At 40.3% G+C, this 17,105-nt stretch overlaps 1 protein-coding gene across 3 annotated transcripts in view; it reads left to right on the top strand.

Annotated features, from left to right (window-relative positions):
- Positions 1-17,105, top strand: part of LOC139949116 (5'-AMP-activated protein kinase subunit gamma-1-like) — a 167,508-nt gene that overhangs the window by 10,877 nt on the left and 139,526 nt on the right. The window lies entirely within an intron of this gene.

Here is a 17,105-nt window from a genome sequence, read left to right as displayed (position 1 = left end):
GTTGGGGGCAGGGGCTTACACAAATAAAGTAAGCATGTGAAATCGAGCCCAACCTCCTTACATTCTGGTCAGTGTATTGTGAGTGGTGTGTTGTCTGGTTTTGAGACAGGCCACCTGTTGTTTGGTGCAGGAGGTCGCTGTGGGACCAATTAAGGTTGAAAGTGGGTGGTGACCTCGGACTTACAATAAATCTCCAAACAGAAATTGCACTATTGATGTAAAACGTATCTTGCTGTTTTTAAACTATAGAACAAATTATTTACAAGAAGAGTGTGCATATACATTCTGATTCTTTTTGCCAGTAAACTCAAATGAGTACATGAATATGGTTTTAGAATACGGTTTGTTCATGGAGGTATAGTGTTGCAGTTCAGAGTTTACCCCATCACAGAAGTTTGTGAATTTGTGAAACTTGTACACGTATGTCAAAGGCTGTTTTAAGGCTGTAAAAAAAGAACTTTGCATTTGGTCAAAGTTGTGGAGCAAAACGACATTAAGTTTCCTTTGAATAAGTCCATTCACAAAATGGGTTAGAGCAGTGTGTCGGTCAGGTCTCAGAATGTACATTTTGCCAAATCCATTTTGTAGCCTCCTTAAGCGATCGGCCCGTCGGGTTGGTTACCGGATATAATGTTAACAAAAGAGCCCTCCGATGCGGATGAATGGGGTACATTTTTAGGAGTTTTACAAATTTGACCCAAACTGGACATAACAAACCCTAAAAATAACTTGACATGCTTTCTGAAAGCGAAATAAGTTAAACAAAATTAAGGAGTGGGGACGAATTTTCCGTGTTAGTTTGTACTATGTAGGGTTCCAGAGATATGGGATGTATTGAGGTTTGTTCCTAGAGCAGTGTGAACATGAACGGTCACTAAATTGTGTCGCTAAAATTTCGCCAGATGCAATAAGCCAAAAGTGACAATAAACAATACACCTATTGGCCAGAAAGTTTACAGGACAAATTCTGATGAGAATAAACTAAAAAGAGGCCTACGCTCTTACCGCCCCCCCCCCCCCCCCCGAAAAAACCCCAAAGGCAGCGGTGGTAAAAAAAACCCCAGTAGATAGGTTAGATTTTTGGCACACCGCATGTTCTTAAATCTCGCTTTATTTAGTGCTGTAACAACGCTATGTATAGTGGGACGTGACGCTCCATAAATTGTGATGATTAAAGTAAAGGGCCCAAGATAGACTGGGTAAACTTTCAAAAAAAAAAAAAAATCAACCCTGAAGGCAAATTGTGTTAATTTATGGCATACAAGTATATAAGGGGTGTAGAGGGGTGCTGAGCTCGAATTTGCTGTTTTGCCAACCTAAAAAGTGTCCCATAATGCCTCAAAACCCCAAATTCAATATGGCCGACACAGTGCGTGCAAGCTTTATGCGTGAATGGCGGGTATTGTAAACGGACAGCACCCATGCACTGCTGCACTGCCTTGTAACACCGCTTTCACAGTTCGACTCGGCCGCCGCTCAGCAATTTGTCGATTTACATGTAGTAGGCTGGTGCGATGCGGCAGAAAAACAACAGTGAGTACCGAGCAGAAAATGTCATTTTTTGATGATGTTTTTTAAATTCACTCAACAAAGAGGAAATGCAAGCATTATGAATGTATATTGAGTGTGTGTGGAAAGTTTTGGTAGTGTAGTACAAAAGAAACTTTAGATATTGCTGGCTAACGGTCGTAAAACTTTCACCTATCAACGCTGATTTGAAAAAAGGTATAGCGTTAACGAGGCCCAAAACATTAGACCCCTATAAGGCTCACAGGGGAGCCGTATAGTTTCTAGAAGTATGCACAAGGTACGCGTCCAACCCAAAACGAGGTGGGCGCAGCCATTGCAAGTAGTGGCGGACGTGCGCAATAGCTTCATTTTGGGTTAGAATGATGACGTCAGAATGCATAAATATTAAGAGAGGCGTATAACACCCTCACCCATATTACATTTCGAAATATTTGTGTAAAGGATTTTCATTATCTAGCGGGGTGCCGCGCGTAGTTGATGATAAGTAACAGTAAACAGTGAAATTGAGGGTACAACAGTGTGTATACATGTAGCCCTTTGGCCCTTTCACACTGCATCTCTTATCCCTGTGGAAAACAGCCCCGGAGGCCCTGGGAGGCCCGGGACTTGTTTTACCCTACGATGACCCCAGCGCACTTTCACACTGTGCCTGGACTCTATGGGGGTCCGGTTGCGTGTTTCAAGAACACCCCAGGATTTTACCTTTTTCCATGCTCCAGAGCAGTTGGAGCAGGCATGGCATTTCACCAAGGTTTGCCCATTTTCAGAAGTAGACAGACTAGAGGGCATACTGAGGAAAAAGCAACCATAGTGTGAAAAGGCCGGCTGTTAATCCCTGGGTTAAACCCTGGGGAATAGAGTAGTGTTAAAAGAGCTTGGCTTCAAAACGAGGCAGTTTGGTCTCGACCTTTGGAACAGTATACTCTGCTCATCTTCAGGGAACGCTGGACTGCTGGTGGTTGCAGCTAAAGCAAAGCAACGCACATTTTGGGCAGAAGGTAGCCAAGTATCCAAGTGGTTGATCGTTGTTGCTTTGGAGTTGTCCGCTGGCTGGATTCGTTTGAGCTGGTGTGTGGTCAGCTGCTGCGGGTCTGCAAATGTCATTGATGAAGACAATGGATTCTTTTTGGTACTGTGTTATGTGCAACGATTTTGAATTCCATTTGATGAGATGATCTTCTGCTTGTGAATGCTAGATGGATGTTTATTTTGTTCAGGTGTCCCAGTGTGCCATGTGATTGATGCTCATTGATTCTCCAAAGCATCAACGATCAACAACTTGGATACAGTGCATATAACTTCCCATAGGCAGTGAGTGCAGTAAAAAACAGTCTTGTCTTGGGTGTCTCGCTTTTCCGTTAGTGTATGAAGTGCTGCATGAATCAAGTTGGGCAATGTGTGGTAAGTCTTGACTTGAGCTTGCATGAAGATTACGTTGTAGCTTGTGTGATTGTCGTTCTGGTGGGAGTCTTGGCTGATGGGCGAAGATCTTGGTTCTCGACAGTTCAAACTCTTCCATGAACAAATTCAGCAGGACCGTTGACAGAGGGATCTCATGGCGGTCTCATAGGTTTGCTGTTACAACTGGTCCCTTAATCGGAAGCTTGATGAAAAAACCCAGGTGATGATAAAATCAGCAACTTCTTGAAGAGTAGGCTATGGCTTGTGTACGGTCAGTCATTGTGGGATCAGCTTGAAGTGACGATGTGCTTCTCTAGTAGGTATGTTGGTGAAGAGAGAGACTTCCTCAAAACTGACAAGAAAGTCGGGGTGACCGAGTTAAATGTCCTTTGTGATTTCGACGATCTGCCAGTTGGTGATAATGGTGATGTGTGAGGCCCACTAAGGGTGAGACTTGAGACGTCTGATGTTGGTGAGACGTTGGTTTGCCAACCGGCTTTGTTGTAGGTTGGTGAACCACCTCCCTGGAGCAACGCTGGGGCAGAGAGAAACATCAGCATTGTGTATCTTGGGTTGACCGAATAAACGAGGGCAGGAGGATGCAGAGGGCTTGATATGACAGTACTTAGGTGGGTCTTTGGCTTGGGACTAGAAGAGAGAAGGGAGCTGGTAAGGGATATGCAACATACATGCTTGCTAAGAGAGGATGCACTTATGGGAAGACTGACTTGTGCCCCCGCTTTACTAGACCTTCAATGGATCGCTTCGACATCCACCTGTGTCAATCCAATTATTTGGCAGCATAGTACTTGTTCCTAACAAGGTTACACACTATTAGTAGACTGACTATAATGGTTAAGAGTGGTACAACTCAATTTCAGCCGTACACAATGAACGCACCAACACAAGTAATTTAAGTTAAAGATATGTGGGCTTGTTGGGCATGTGGGGTACAGGAGACATGGGACACCTTCAAGATTGATTCCACGATGTCAGTTGACATCCCCAAGACATGACCAAACTACATGCAGTCCTCACAACACAGCCTCTTCATAGACGATGTACTGCTTTATATTGGCAAACGGGGCTAATAAACAGTTTTAACTGGAATCTGGCTTAGAGTTGACATGGTGTATGCACGGCTGCCTGATTAACTTCAAAGCAGTCACCCGTCATTGAGGGGTGTGGTCGCCTCAGCAAAAGGGGGCGGCATAGTGTTGATGGACGTGTTGTCTAGTAAAGTAATGCAGCATTCTATAGGAAATTTTTTTACCATTAGTGACGTAAGCATCCAAGGAAATTTGTTTTGAAATTATTAAAAATGTTTATTGCATAACAATCGTATTGAAACATTAGAACGTATAGACATCCTACGTACTGGTTGTTAAGGACAATATGTTGCCTAGCAACCATGTTAAGCCTTCTCTGTTTGCCATGTGCTCAAGATTGATGTTAACATGGTAAGGTTGAATTTAAATTAAAAAAGTGAAATACTTGAGTTAAATTTGTCTGTTGGCAGTTTCTTTTGGTTGCTATGGAAAACTTGGTCGTTGCTATGCAGGATACAATTTACAGTGGCTCCACCCCTGAAAATGTGGAGAATGTTGTTATGATCATGTGTGTCAAGTTTCATGCTTTTATCACATTCTAAGCATTTTTTTTCACCAATCTCCTAGACTATAAGACAAAGAAGTTACTTAACAGATTTACACGTGTACTCAGCCTAACACATTCTAATGCCATTAGAACTTGACGCCAAAATTTGTGGTTTCTTATCATCCTACTGTGCCAAGTGCAGTGAGAAAAAAAGTCCTTTCGCTGATCAGAAAACAATATAATAATTTCTAGTAGGCCTAAGGGTTCTCTCTATGGGTTTGAGTGGTTCTTAAAAGAACCGATGGTTTAACAAATCAACGTTTCGACCAACCGTGTTGTAAAAACCACCAATTTTACCATGGTTAAAGGCAGTGGACACTATTGGTAATTACTCAAAAAAGAAATTATCAGCATAAACCTCTCCTGGTAATGAGTAATGGGGAGAGGTTGATAGTACATGTATAAAACCAGGCCTGGAATTACAATTTTTTTTAGGGCAAGGCCACTTTGGCCTTGGAGCAGGCCAATTTTTGAAGGGCACCAAGGCCAGTAGAAAGGGCACCAAGGCCAAAACAGTGAAAATAAAAAAGGCATCAAGGCCACTCAAATACGAAAGACGAAAACAGAATCAAACTATCGGCGAACCATTTTCAATAAGGCTTTAAAAAAAAAAAAAAAAAAATCTTTTCTTACCCCAAAAAGAAGTCAAGTTTCTTGCATTTTGCAGCAGAGCTTTTGTACTCATCCCTTTCAGAATGCTTCAAACGCTCTTTTCGCGGCATTATTCTATTATGAAGTTGACCAGAAAAGTTTTTGCAAGCGACAGTACCAAAAAAGTTTTTCAGATCACGCGGTGTAACAATGCCACCAGCAGAGGGCGGTCGAAAAACAACAGCGCCCGCTGTCGTTTAATGATTCATGTAATAGACGGGTCCCCTGTGAAAATGGGACGTCAGATGTGCGGGCATTGGAGGATTATATTTTTTTACACTTCACAAGCGAAGTTTCGTTGGACGAATACTAAACACGTAAAATATATATATATTTTTTTTAATGAAAATAAAGGCATGACGGCCCTTTTTTTTAAGAAGATAAAAAAGGGCCAACGGTCAAAAGGAAAAAAGGGCACGGCAATTATGGCTGAGAAAAGCGGAAATTTTGGAAGGGCATCACGGCCAGTTGGAAGGGCATCGACGGCCATGGCCATCGTGGCTGCCGTGTAATTCCGGGCTTGTAAAACAATGTGAGAATAGACTGTGCAAGTCTCTCGCGCACCGGAGCGAGAAAACACGACAACTGAAGAACTTTATTTTTTGTATGAATCAAATCTTTGCTTTAATTTATTCTTAATGCTGAATCTGAACAACAAAAATACCCTATAGAGCTTGTTTAAATTAGTTTTAGCTTTTTAAACAAACACAATTATCGCTTAAAGTCGACAAAAGTAAAACTCTGGGACAAGGATGATTGTTTGATCTTAAATTTTTTGAAACCCCCATTTGTAAATGTACGCCCGAATGTGAAACTACTCAAAGCTGGTTTATACGCGGACGCACGATGATCGCAAGGGCGTTATATAAACGCGTGACGCAGTTTAAAGAGGAAGCCGACGCCTAAACGACCAATGAAAAAGCTTTTCACCCCGCGCGACCAAAACAAGCGTCGGTGTACGTTTCGTGATCGGAGATGGGCACAAATTCTTAATTTTTACCAAGTAACCTGACCTGAGGTCAAGTTTAAATATCGGTTTTTCTTCGTTATTATGTTGACTTATTTTTATTTTCATATAAGATGTTAATTAGTATTACATTTGTAATTTTTATGGTCATAAACTACATTGAACTAAAGTAATGGACGAAACAAAATCTCCCCAACGTAAAACTCCATAAGGTTGGGACCACAATGGTCCCGGAAGTTCAAATCCGCGCGAGACTTGCACAGTCTATTTCTGTCAAACGAGTCAAGTGCATTTTAAAAAAAATCAATTTTTTTTCAACTTTTTGTTTGTACTTCTTATTGTATAATCTAATGCTTCTCTTGTACTAAAAGTTCCGTGATCTGGAACTAAAAAGTTCCTCTGAGTTCTCACGAATGGGCAACGGCATACAGGGATGCAACATCTTTCATTTTTTGGCATTCACGCAAGTCACATTTTTGGAACTCCTATAAAAACATGATACCTGTACACGGTACACAATTTGTTTTCATTTTTTTTCAATATTATAGGGCTCAATCACTAAATTGAGTTAAATGAGAGCCAGTTATATTTTGGAGTATAGATCTTTCAAAAGTTGAAAAACCAGTAAGATTGTCATGCGAGTCACAATGGAGTGGCTGATCTGATGATCCTTTTGGAGTAACAATCCACAAGAACAATGAACTGCTTCCCTTTCACATCAGCTAAGTCACACGCTACTCGTTGCCATGGTCTCTCTGGCGTTGGTGATGAGATCAGTGGTTCAACTTTTTGGGCTGATTGTTTCTGTTGGCAGTGGTAACACATTTTGACATATTGGGCTACAATGTACGTGTATGTCTGTTCCAATGCTTGGCCACCAAACTGCTTGGCCAGCACGGAGTCTACATTTGGAGATTCTTTGTTGACCCGCATGTATTCTTGTCGCATCTTTAGTGGGATTATCATGCAATCACCATATATGTCAGGATTCCATGGATTTCACTGATGTTGTCTTGTTCCTCCCAGTAGCGAAGAACACTTGTAGATTCAAGATCTTTCGTATACTTAGGCTATCCATTTGTGACGTAAGATTTGACATGTTTCAAGCTGTCGTCAAGCGCAGTCTTGTGCTTTATCTCTGCAAGTTTTCCGTCGGAGACTGGTCAGTGCTTCGTGATAATGTCAATGTGGGCCTCTATTTCCTCTTCAAGATGATCAGTCCCATCTTCTGTTGATTTCAGGGGTTCTCTTGAGAGGGCGTCCGCTACAACAAGAAAGTTCCCTGGTGTATACACAGCTGTGCATTTGTACTTCATCAATCGCATGAGAGGACGCTGACACCGTAGGGGAATGTCACAGAGATCTTTGTTGTTTATGAGAGGAATAAGCGGCTTGTGATCTATTTCCACTGTTAAGTGAAGGCATCTGAGGTATATATACATAAAACCTTTCACATATGACCACACTGATTCGCAGCGAGTAGTTCCTTCTCTATTTGGGCTTTTCGGCTGAAGTAAAACTTCTAGAGCAGTATGCAACAGGTTTCCACTGTTCATTGTGGCGTTGAAGGATACAGCGTTCAATCCCAGAACTGCTTGCGTCTGATCAATAAGATATGAACGGAACCATTTTAAGGCTGTCCCATCCAAACCGTAGCGATGTTCCAAGCGATCGAGTTGAATGTCATGGTCGATGGTATCGAATGCTGAACTAAAATCAAGTAAGAGAAGTGCTGCTTCACAATGCTCATCAATGGCTCGTAAAACATCGTTTTGGACCCTTGAAGTAGAGCTGTTTCAGTAGAGTGATGAGACCGATACGAAGATTGTGCACTTGGGTACAGATCGTGAGATGCAAAGTAGCCTTTTATTTGCTCCATACAGCATCTCAACAGCAGCTTAGACATGAAACTGGGGAGTGACACCGGTCGATAGTTCAGGACTATGATCAGGATGTTTTGATCAAGCTTAGGAGTCTTAATAAGTGGTACAACTCTTGCAGATTTGAAGCTTTGTGGTACAATCCCAGACATGAGTGAAGAGTTAATTATACAAGTGATAACCGAAAGCAGACTGTCTGTACACTTCTTGAGTAGTGTGGTTGAGATCGGGTCGAGTTGGCAGGTCTTTGGTGGTGAATCTATTATCAACTTCCGCACCTCGTCCTCTGATACCGTGTCAAACTGTGAAAATGAAAAGGTGCACAGCTCTTGGGAGGAGATTAGCGATCCTGGATTGTTCGCTGCATCCAATGTTCTCAGCTCCTTCGTGCCACTACCAGTAATTCCGGGAGTTTAGGTAGATTGCGTTTACCTCAAGGTTTTTTCTTGTAGACTCTGCAGTGCTCATAGTCTTGGTGCAAGATGTTTCTCGTTTCCCTTTCACGCACACCGTTGGCAATTCGCGGACAGCGCGCGCACCGACTCACCTGACTAATAGTCCACTCACCATCCTGGAGAAACGTCTTGGTCTGTTTGCTGATCGCCTGGGAAATTCCGAGCACAGAAACAGCCAGGCTTCCTCGTATGTTTGTTCTTGTGTAGGGCTTACAGTATATTTACGATCATGTATGTTTAATTTTTGTAAACATTATTGCTGCTGAACGATGTGCAAATTTTAGTTTGTCCTAAAATACGTTTTTGGGGAAGATTTGGGGAATTTTTGTAAGTGCAATTAATTGAGGGGAATAGAATCTAAAAATGTTATGAACGAGGATGTTTGGCAACAGAGCCAACAAAATTATATCGATGTACACGAACATGGGATTTTCTGGCATCTATAGTCTTAGTCCAAAGGGTAACTTTGTAGGTAAAAATAATTATAGGGTCACAGTGCCGGAAAGTACTTATTATGCAGAAAAAACTAACAGAATGTACATACGAAACTTCCGTATCATACTCACACAGCTTGGTCAAAATCAACCGGTGGTCGACCACCATTAAATATCTAAGCCTATGAGTAATTTGACAAGTCTTCGCGAAGATTAAAAGCCCAGCCACAACACCACGTTGTCATTCGGTTGTGTACTGTGCATGTGTACAAGAAGGTACATGTACTGTCAGACATCCTTTGCCCACGCACTTGGCCACAAGTAGATGTGACATTGTTCACAAGGTATTCATGGAGGACAATTTTGGCGAACGATTGTTCGCCCAAAACTGTGCTTTATAGTTAAGTGCCGATAGCCATGCAGGATATCTTTCTTTATTTTCGAAATAATGTGCAAATATACCCATACAAGTTATAAGTTCTCTCATCTGCAAACAAAACACTCGACTCCTCGAGTCTTGCCGATGCGGTCAACAATATTGTTATAATATTTTTTGCATTGACTGACAATTTCTTCCCTCAAACAATCTATCGCAACTGCTGATCTCGAATTAATAATAACATAAAGAACAGTGATCCCCTTTGCATGCGCAACAAAACGCACATGGTGTGTATTTCCCCGGGTTCCCGCCGTAGCATGATGCAGCGAGGCAATTTTACTCGACACGGACGGGTGTATGCAAGTAACCAGGCTGGCCCGCTTGTCTGTTTCCAGTTGTGTGGGTGCGTAGTATTTTGTTAACCCACACGTTGAATATGTGTGTGAGGTCACATAACTCAAACATAACTGTGGAAGGGCAAGAGCAGAAATGAATTACGAATGTTTTCTGGTAAACTAGACCACAAAGTCTGGGGAAAAGATAAGGAGCAGACAAATGCAAAGCATCGGTTCAAGCATACAGGTGTTTGAAGGTGAGAACATAAGGATATCTATGGTTGACAGAAATGATGTCTGCCACATCACAATGAATAAGGTTCAACTTACACTTGGTGATAAAATACAAAACAGAAAAACAGAAAAATTAGGACATGTGTATTCCCTGCGAACATTATCTTTGATCGTAAATCACAAACAGCTTGTATACTCGATATCCAGTAATTAGGTATCAGGAAAACACTTTGAGCACCTCCTCTCTTCCTGTGACCTCCCGACCTGGATCTGGGGCAATAGGCTGAGACTGTTGACTACTCTCCCACTGACCAGTAGCTTCACCAACATGATCCGTTCACTTACTCGCTGAAACCGCCATCACCTGTGGTCAATCCACGCCATGAGATGTTCTGTACCCTCATCAGAAGCCTGGTGTATGTGCCTTCGAGGCGATCTCCAAACTCCTTAAATTCATGGTCCAGGTTTCCGCTCCATACAGAAGGATGCTCTCTACACAGGCTCTGAAGGAGACCAGCTTCGTTGTATTCACTATGTTTGAATGCCAGATGTTATGAAGCTTGTTACAGGTATTCCAAGCTAAATCCGTGCAAATCAGGAAATCCTTCTTGGTATCAGCAACAAAGGCCGCAAGGTATCTGAAGTCGCTGTCATCTTTGATTGGTGTGCCATCACTGGAACATATTGGCAGGTGGTTATTGTCTTCATTGATTGTCATACGTACTTGGTCTTCTAAATGTTGAGAAACAGACCGGCCTTGGCTGTGGCAGTCTCGAGGGATGTTAAGAGGGCCTGTGCATTGCACAGTTGATCGGCCATGAGGGCAAGATTGTCTGCATAGTCAAGATCAGTTAGGTGCAGTCCCTGATGACGTCTGGATTGCTTGTGATTGATGGTAAGGCCTTTGTGTTGGATGGGGGTCAAGACTTTTGCCTGAGGATAAGCTTGGGCGATATCGATTTATTTTATTCACGATATATCGCCAACAATATATCGCGATATTCGATATAATCACGATTAATGAAATTTGACATCATCAGTCCAAGTGAAACTCCAAGTGAAAGTTGTAGAAGAGACAGTCCTAGCATAAGAGAGGTGTTCTAATGACCTATTCTTCTGGTTTTATTCCAAACCTATGGGTTGCAAGGTGTCTCAGCTAGCAAATACATCGCGATATTTAATCGATATATCGCGATAATCGCGATATATCAATATTGCGATTAAAACCAAATCCATCCAATATCGAATTCATGTCCAAATTAATATCGCGATATTCGATAATATTGTGATATCGCCCAAGCTTAGCTGAAGATCATCTTTGGAAGAGGAATGGTGGCAGATAACGAGAAGGCTGCTGGTTTATTTCCCTTATAGGTCTTGTTACAGAAGTTTAATAGATGGCTGTGATTCCAAATGAAAGCTGGGATGTTGTCGGGACCAGGTGTCTTGGTGTTGCTTAAAGTCACCTGGAAGTGGTATTTTGTCAAAATAAAGCTTGTGTCACTAAAATATGTTTTGATGAGTGAAATATGAATAAACAATTAACTAAGGTTTAAGAAAATTAGTTTCCATGTTATTTACAAATTTGAAAAAAAGCCTGACCCGAGAGGGCGCTGTTCGTGATGTCATTCGAGGCGTGATGAATCGCATGCAGTGCCAACACAAGATAGTGACGCTTGGCGCAAGCTAAAAACATGCCCTCGAAGTTGAAACAATACCTGATTTTTCACGTTAGGCAAATGCTCCTTTAGTTTCGGTACTTCTTTCAGGTTCCTTCTTTGGCTTCCCCACTAGCTGGAAAAATTGTGTGGATGGCGTCATGTTTTAGAAAAGAACTTTTCTTTTCATGTCAAAATGTGTAGTGTATTCCGGATTCTCGAAGCACAATGGCTCGAAGTGTTTGCTGCACAGCGCTGGAAAAGATGTTGGACCGGACCACTTTGCCAACTGACCCCATCTTTTGTTGTTTTGCTGCATCCAGCAGCAATACACCTGGTCAACATTGCTGGAAAATTGCAAGAAAAAAACTGTTTTGAAACGTCAAACTCACGCCTAGGACTTTCATGTACTTGCACGTACGTGTGTTCTGTGTTCGATTGAGGCAAAGTGTGCCTCGATTGACATCACAAAAGGGGTAGGCGGAGTCACCCCCACATATAAATCATTAAAAACAATTACTCAAAAAAATTATGTTATTGTTCAGAAACATAAACTCTAATGTTTGAGAAAAAAAAAATCTATTGCCAGGTGACTTTAACCTTTTCAGACAGGTGTTAACCTCCGCCCTTGTGAAAGGGCCAGTCTTGATTGGCAGGTTATCTGCTACTTTGAGACTAAAGAAAGGATCATCGTCTGGCTCGGAGTGGCATTGCACTTGTTTACCAAGAAGTGAGCTGAAGTGCTGAAACCATGTATCTCAGGCGTTGTTCCGTAGTTTCATCCGCAACGCGGATTACTGGGGAGGATTACTGGGGAGGCCCTTTGGTTGGTAAGCTCAGAATCACCTAGGCAGCAGCATGTTTGTTTTCTTTGTGCAGGATGTTGAGTTCCTCAGATTTGGACTTGACTTGTGCTTCCAGAGTTTTAGTGTAAGCTTCGTCGAGTGAGACTGTTGCTGTGTTAAGGTTCCTCTCAGTATTTCTAGTAGATCTAGACTGATGTTTCTATGCTGCCTTCTTCAGTTCTTCTCTTGCCTTAGTTACAGTCTCGTTGGAGGCAAAGGGTAGTGACTTTTCTCTCTTGCTTTACCTAGCTGGGCTGCCTTCCATGGTTAATGAGCCCCACCAATCAAGGGTTGAAATCAGAGTTCTCCTTCTCCTACACTTCCATCCAAGGCCTCGAGCCTCACCAACCCGAGTTTGAAATCCGTGACTCTCTCCTTCCAAGGTTAACTTGCCTTCATACTTTGGCACACCGTTTGCAACAGGATCGACACACAATAGTTGCTCAATCCACCTCTCATTTGATCCCTTTAATAACATTTCTTCTCAAAAGTTATTCAAGAGTGTACATTTTAATTTAAACGGTGTTCACCTTAAATAAAAAAGTTCAACCAGATTGTGCATTTAAGTTTAAATGAAATACATCAAGAGCAATAGCGAAAATTGATTAGATTTGTTTGCAAGGTGTATCACATCACTGTTTACCCCCCCACCTCCCAGTAAAACTAAATTTATAGAAACAATCACTTACTGACATTGGCTTGATTGTAAACCAGCTGCCTATCTTTGTATTATTGCCATATTCACCTTTTATACCAGCATAAATGAGTTTATGCCAAAGGAATGTACATAAACTGCACCAACAAAGTATCTAAACACTTGCAAATTGTCAGAAATATCGGAACCTCAAATAGTAACAAAAAAATGAATAAATTAACCCGATACAAATTTTCACTGTTTGTTATTTCATGCATATGATTAGATACACCAAGTGAGAAGACTGGTCTTTGACAATTACCAATAGTGTCCAGTTTCTTTAATGGGAAAACACAAAACTAAGAAAAACAGAGACTGAACTACTTATTTGGAGATGCGATCACATGTACATGTATTTGTACTTAATTTGATGCTATAAAGCATTTGGTACCATTTATTTTTCGCTACCTCAGGGGGTACCAATATCTGGTCTGGCCCATGGACAACTGTACATTGTAGCATCAGTATTTTTGCATGATGGTTGTAGCATTGAAACACAAAAACTAAATTCTCCGAAGCTGTGAACCATTTTGTTGATATTGTCCTTAAAACTAGGGTAATATATCTGTCTTGTACACATTAACGATCTCACCACTCCTTGCCCAAACTACAAATATTTGTGGATGATAGTATCATCTTCCAGATCTGCAAAAAAGGTTAAGCATCGATACTGCAGGAGTCAGCCAACATGTCTGTCTGTCTGTCTGTCTGTCTGTCTGTCTGTCTGTCTGTCTGTCTTTGGTTGTGTGTAAACATATCGTGTTTGTCTTGTTTTTCTATCAAACAAATTAAGTACATGTTTTAAGAAAGTTTTTTTTTCTTTCTAGTATTTTAAATTTGTTGCTGTTTATCTCACTTACTATATAATATTGTAATATTGTTACTAGTCATTCTTTGATATTTTTCATTTACTTTTTGTACCTTTTTCCTGTAAACACATAATTTAATGATTTTAAAGTTTTTGTGATGTATTTTGTAAGTTTTAGTATTTTTTTATATAATGAATCCAACCGTATGTGGTTGCAAATAAAATGAACCTTACTTTACTTTACCTTACCTTACCTATGTAGATAGAGTATATGAAAAAGGTTGTACCAAAGCAGAATATCACTTTTTCAATTTCGACCCCGTGTCACACTTTTTGCCTGAACTAAATGGACACTCCTAAATACTAAGTACTGTTCTGATGGCAATGTGATATGCACTGACATTGATGTATCCAGTGACAATTAAACATGTAGGAGGTTAATGAAACTTGTCATACATGTATCTGTAGATTGGCACCTATGGGCGATTCCACGGTACGCTTTTGAGGGTCCTTCATAATTCTCCATTCTCTGGCTGCAAGACTACTTTGATTTAAGTGTTCATCTTTTGTATTTTAAAACCTGAATATCTAGGCTAGATCCCCATGTTCACACAAAAGTGAAAGATCAACTGGTTTAGCTGAGAGAGCTCTGCAAAAATCGGTAACAAGCGTTACGCTGAATGGAAAGACCCCAAAAATACCAAACTTCATTTCATCTTTGTCCTAAAACTAACCAGTCACTACAAATTTGTTTCTATTGTCATCAAGTACTATGCTAAGGTTTATTATACCATAACAATTACAATAATCCAAGTGTAACTTTGTTAGTAAATTGCAAAATAGTCGGTAACACGCGTTGCGGTAATACGCCGCGAGACTTTTTGAAAGCTCTGCCACTAGAGGGCAGCAGACCTACCAACTAAGGGTGCACAACTCCTATAGAAAACAATGGTAAATGCTAACAATTCAAAAATACTCAAAAAATATTTAGAAGTCTCTCAGCCTCTTGAGAATTAAATCAGATACATTGTCATACAACTAAACTTCAGATTTCTTCTCAAGTTTTGGTAGGCCAGCATTTTGGAATTTTTGTTATACCCTAGGAGAAACACTCCCCAAAACTCATGCACACCGCTTGTTATCCTTGGGGAACTTGTGTCCAGTACGTCCTGTTCCAGAACAATTTGGTTTATGCTGGCAATGCTGTATGAAAAACAAAGTTGGCTAAATCTAAAATCTAAAAACACGCAAAACACAAGGTATTTGCTGTCAGTGACCGTCACTCAAGCTTCTCCTATTCCTAAGTTGTTGACATTACCTGGTGAAGAGCGCCCTCTCTTGGTGATTGGCAGATAGTCAAAAGTTTCCCATTGTTAAGTTACAAATTCTCAAAAAAATATTAACTGATATCAGTTGCACATCATATTTAAAGAGCAAAAAAATAATTAGACCTTTTTCTTAACGTTTTGCTCTACATATCACAAAATTTAAGGTAACACACGTTACAATTTGTCTTGCTACATTATTGATGTTATTTCAATTGTTGAGTTACAATTCTCAAATTTATCAACCAATATCAGTTGCACATCATACTTGAAGCGCAAAACAGTAGCTATAAAGCTTTTTATTTATTTATTTTTTTAGTTGCTCTACATACCCCAAAATTTGTAGTGCATGGGAATTCTCGGGTTCTCAAGTTTCCTAATAATATGATTCCTAAAACAAAATGTTTTGTCATCTTTAGGACTTCCAATTCCTTCAAGCAGGGGGCATCCCTAAAACACTGAAAGTCACCTGGAAATAGAATTGTTTTCTTTCAAACATAAGTGTATATGCTTACGAACAATAAAACAATTTTTTTAGTAATTGTTTGTCACGATTTATACGTTTAAAAAATATATCAAGTTGTTTGGGGGGCTGACTTTTGTGACGTCAATCGAGGCAGATTTTGCCTGCAATGCTTATAGTAATGCAAAGTACATGTACGTCCAAGTCGTGAGTTGGTACATTTCAAAAGTGTTTTTCTTCATTCAGCAGCAATACACCTGGTCGGCATTGGCGGAAAATTATAATTATTTTTTTTTAAACGTACAAACTCACGACTTGGTCCGTACATGTACTTTGCAATTGTGTTAACTCTACGCATTACAGGCAAAGTCTCCCTCGATTTACGTCGGGGTCTACTCTTAAATTTGTAAATAACATAAGAACTGATTTTTTAAAACCTTAGTTAACTGTTTATTCACATTCAACTCATCAAAACACATATGTGACAAAAGCTTTATTTTGAAAAAAATACCACTTCCAGGTGGCTTTAAGTCATTTCTTCACTTACTTGCATTACTTCACCACGGAAATATCCCAATCATTAACCACAAAATACTCCCCACGCTTAAAACCGTTAATTTGACCCCCCCTATTCCATCCAAATGTCCTTTGCCATGGGATGTTTAAAAGTAATTCCACCTCATTCAGATTATGCTTGCCTACCAGGTCATGGAACGTGGCAGGAATATTTTAGTTTTTAAACTGTGCTGTGCCCATCTGACCATTGTATACAGTGTATTGAGCTCGGTAACACGCATTACATTGGTAACACGCGTTACATTGGTAACACGTGTTTCAGTTTTCGGAGGCTCATTGTGAAGCGGTGGTTAAGAATTCATCTAAGATTTTACTGTTTTTACATTAGCCCTTTTTAGTAGGAAAATTAAAAGTAGCAGCATTTGAAACCAGGTTGTTTAGTAATTATATTTAAAAGGGTGTGTTTTGGTAACGCGCGTTACGCTCTCTGAAAGTACCTCAAACCACGTGTTGACATAAGTGTATATTGAGTTGTATTGAAATTTTCCATATTTTTTCTAAAAGAATACTGCCCATACTTGCTCTCATTTATACTTTTTTAAAGAAAATTGATACTGACTATAAAAAAAGGTCAAATTGATAAAAACATAAAAAACATTACTTTTTGCCCACCAAAGTGCATTATTGGAAAAGTAATTTTTTTCCTAGTTAACAATTTCCGAACAGAATAAAAAACATTCCCCTGACACTTGGACATGTTTGGAATGATATAAAGATAAAAATTCAATTCTGGGAGCAAGTTTTAAGAAAATTCCACCTTTTCATGGAATTGCCCCTATGTACATGTACTTGGCAATGGGGTGGGCATTAAAGG

The sequence above is a fragment of the Asterias amurensis genome, chromosome 16 (assembly GCF_032118995.1).
Source record: "Asterias amurensis chromosome 16, ASM3211899v1".
Lineage (NCBI taxonomy): Eukaryota > Metazoa > Echinodermata > Asteroidea > Forcipulatida > Asteriidae > Asterias > Asterias amurensis.
The sequence above is the reverse complement of the archived record's forward strand: the minus strand, read 5'-3'. Positions and strand labels throughout refer to the sequence as shown.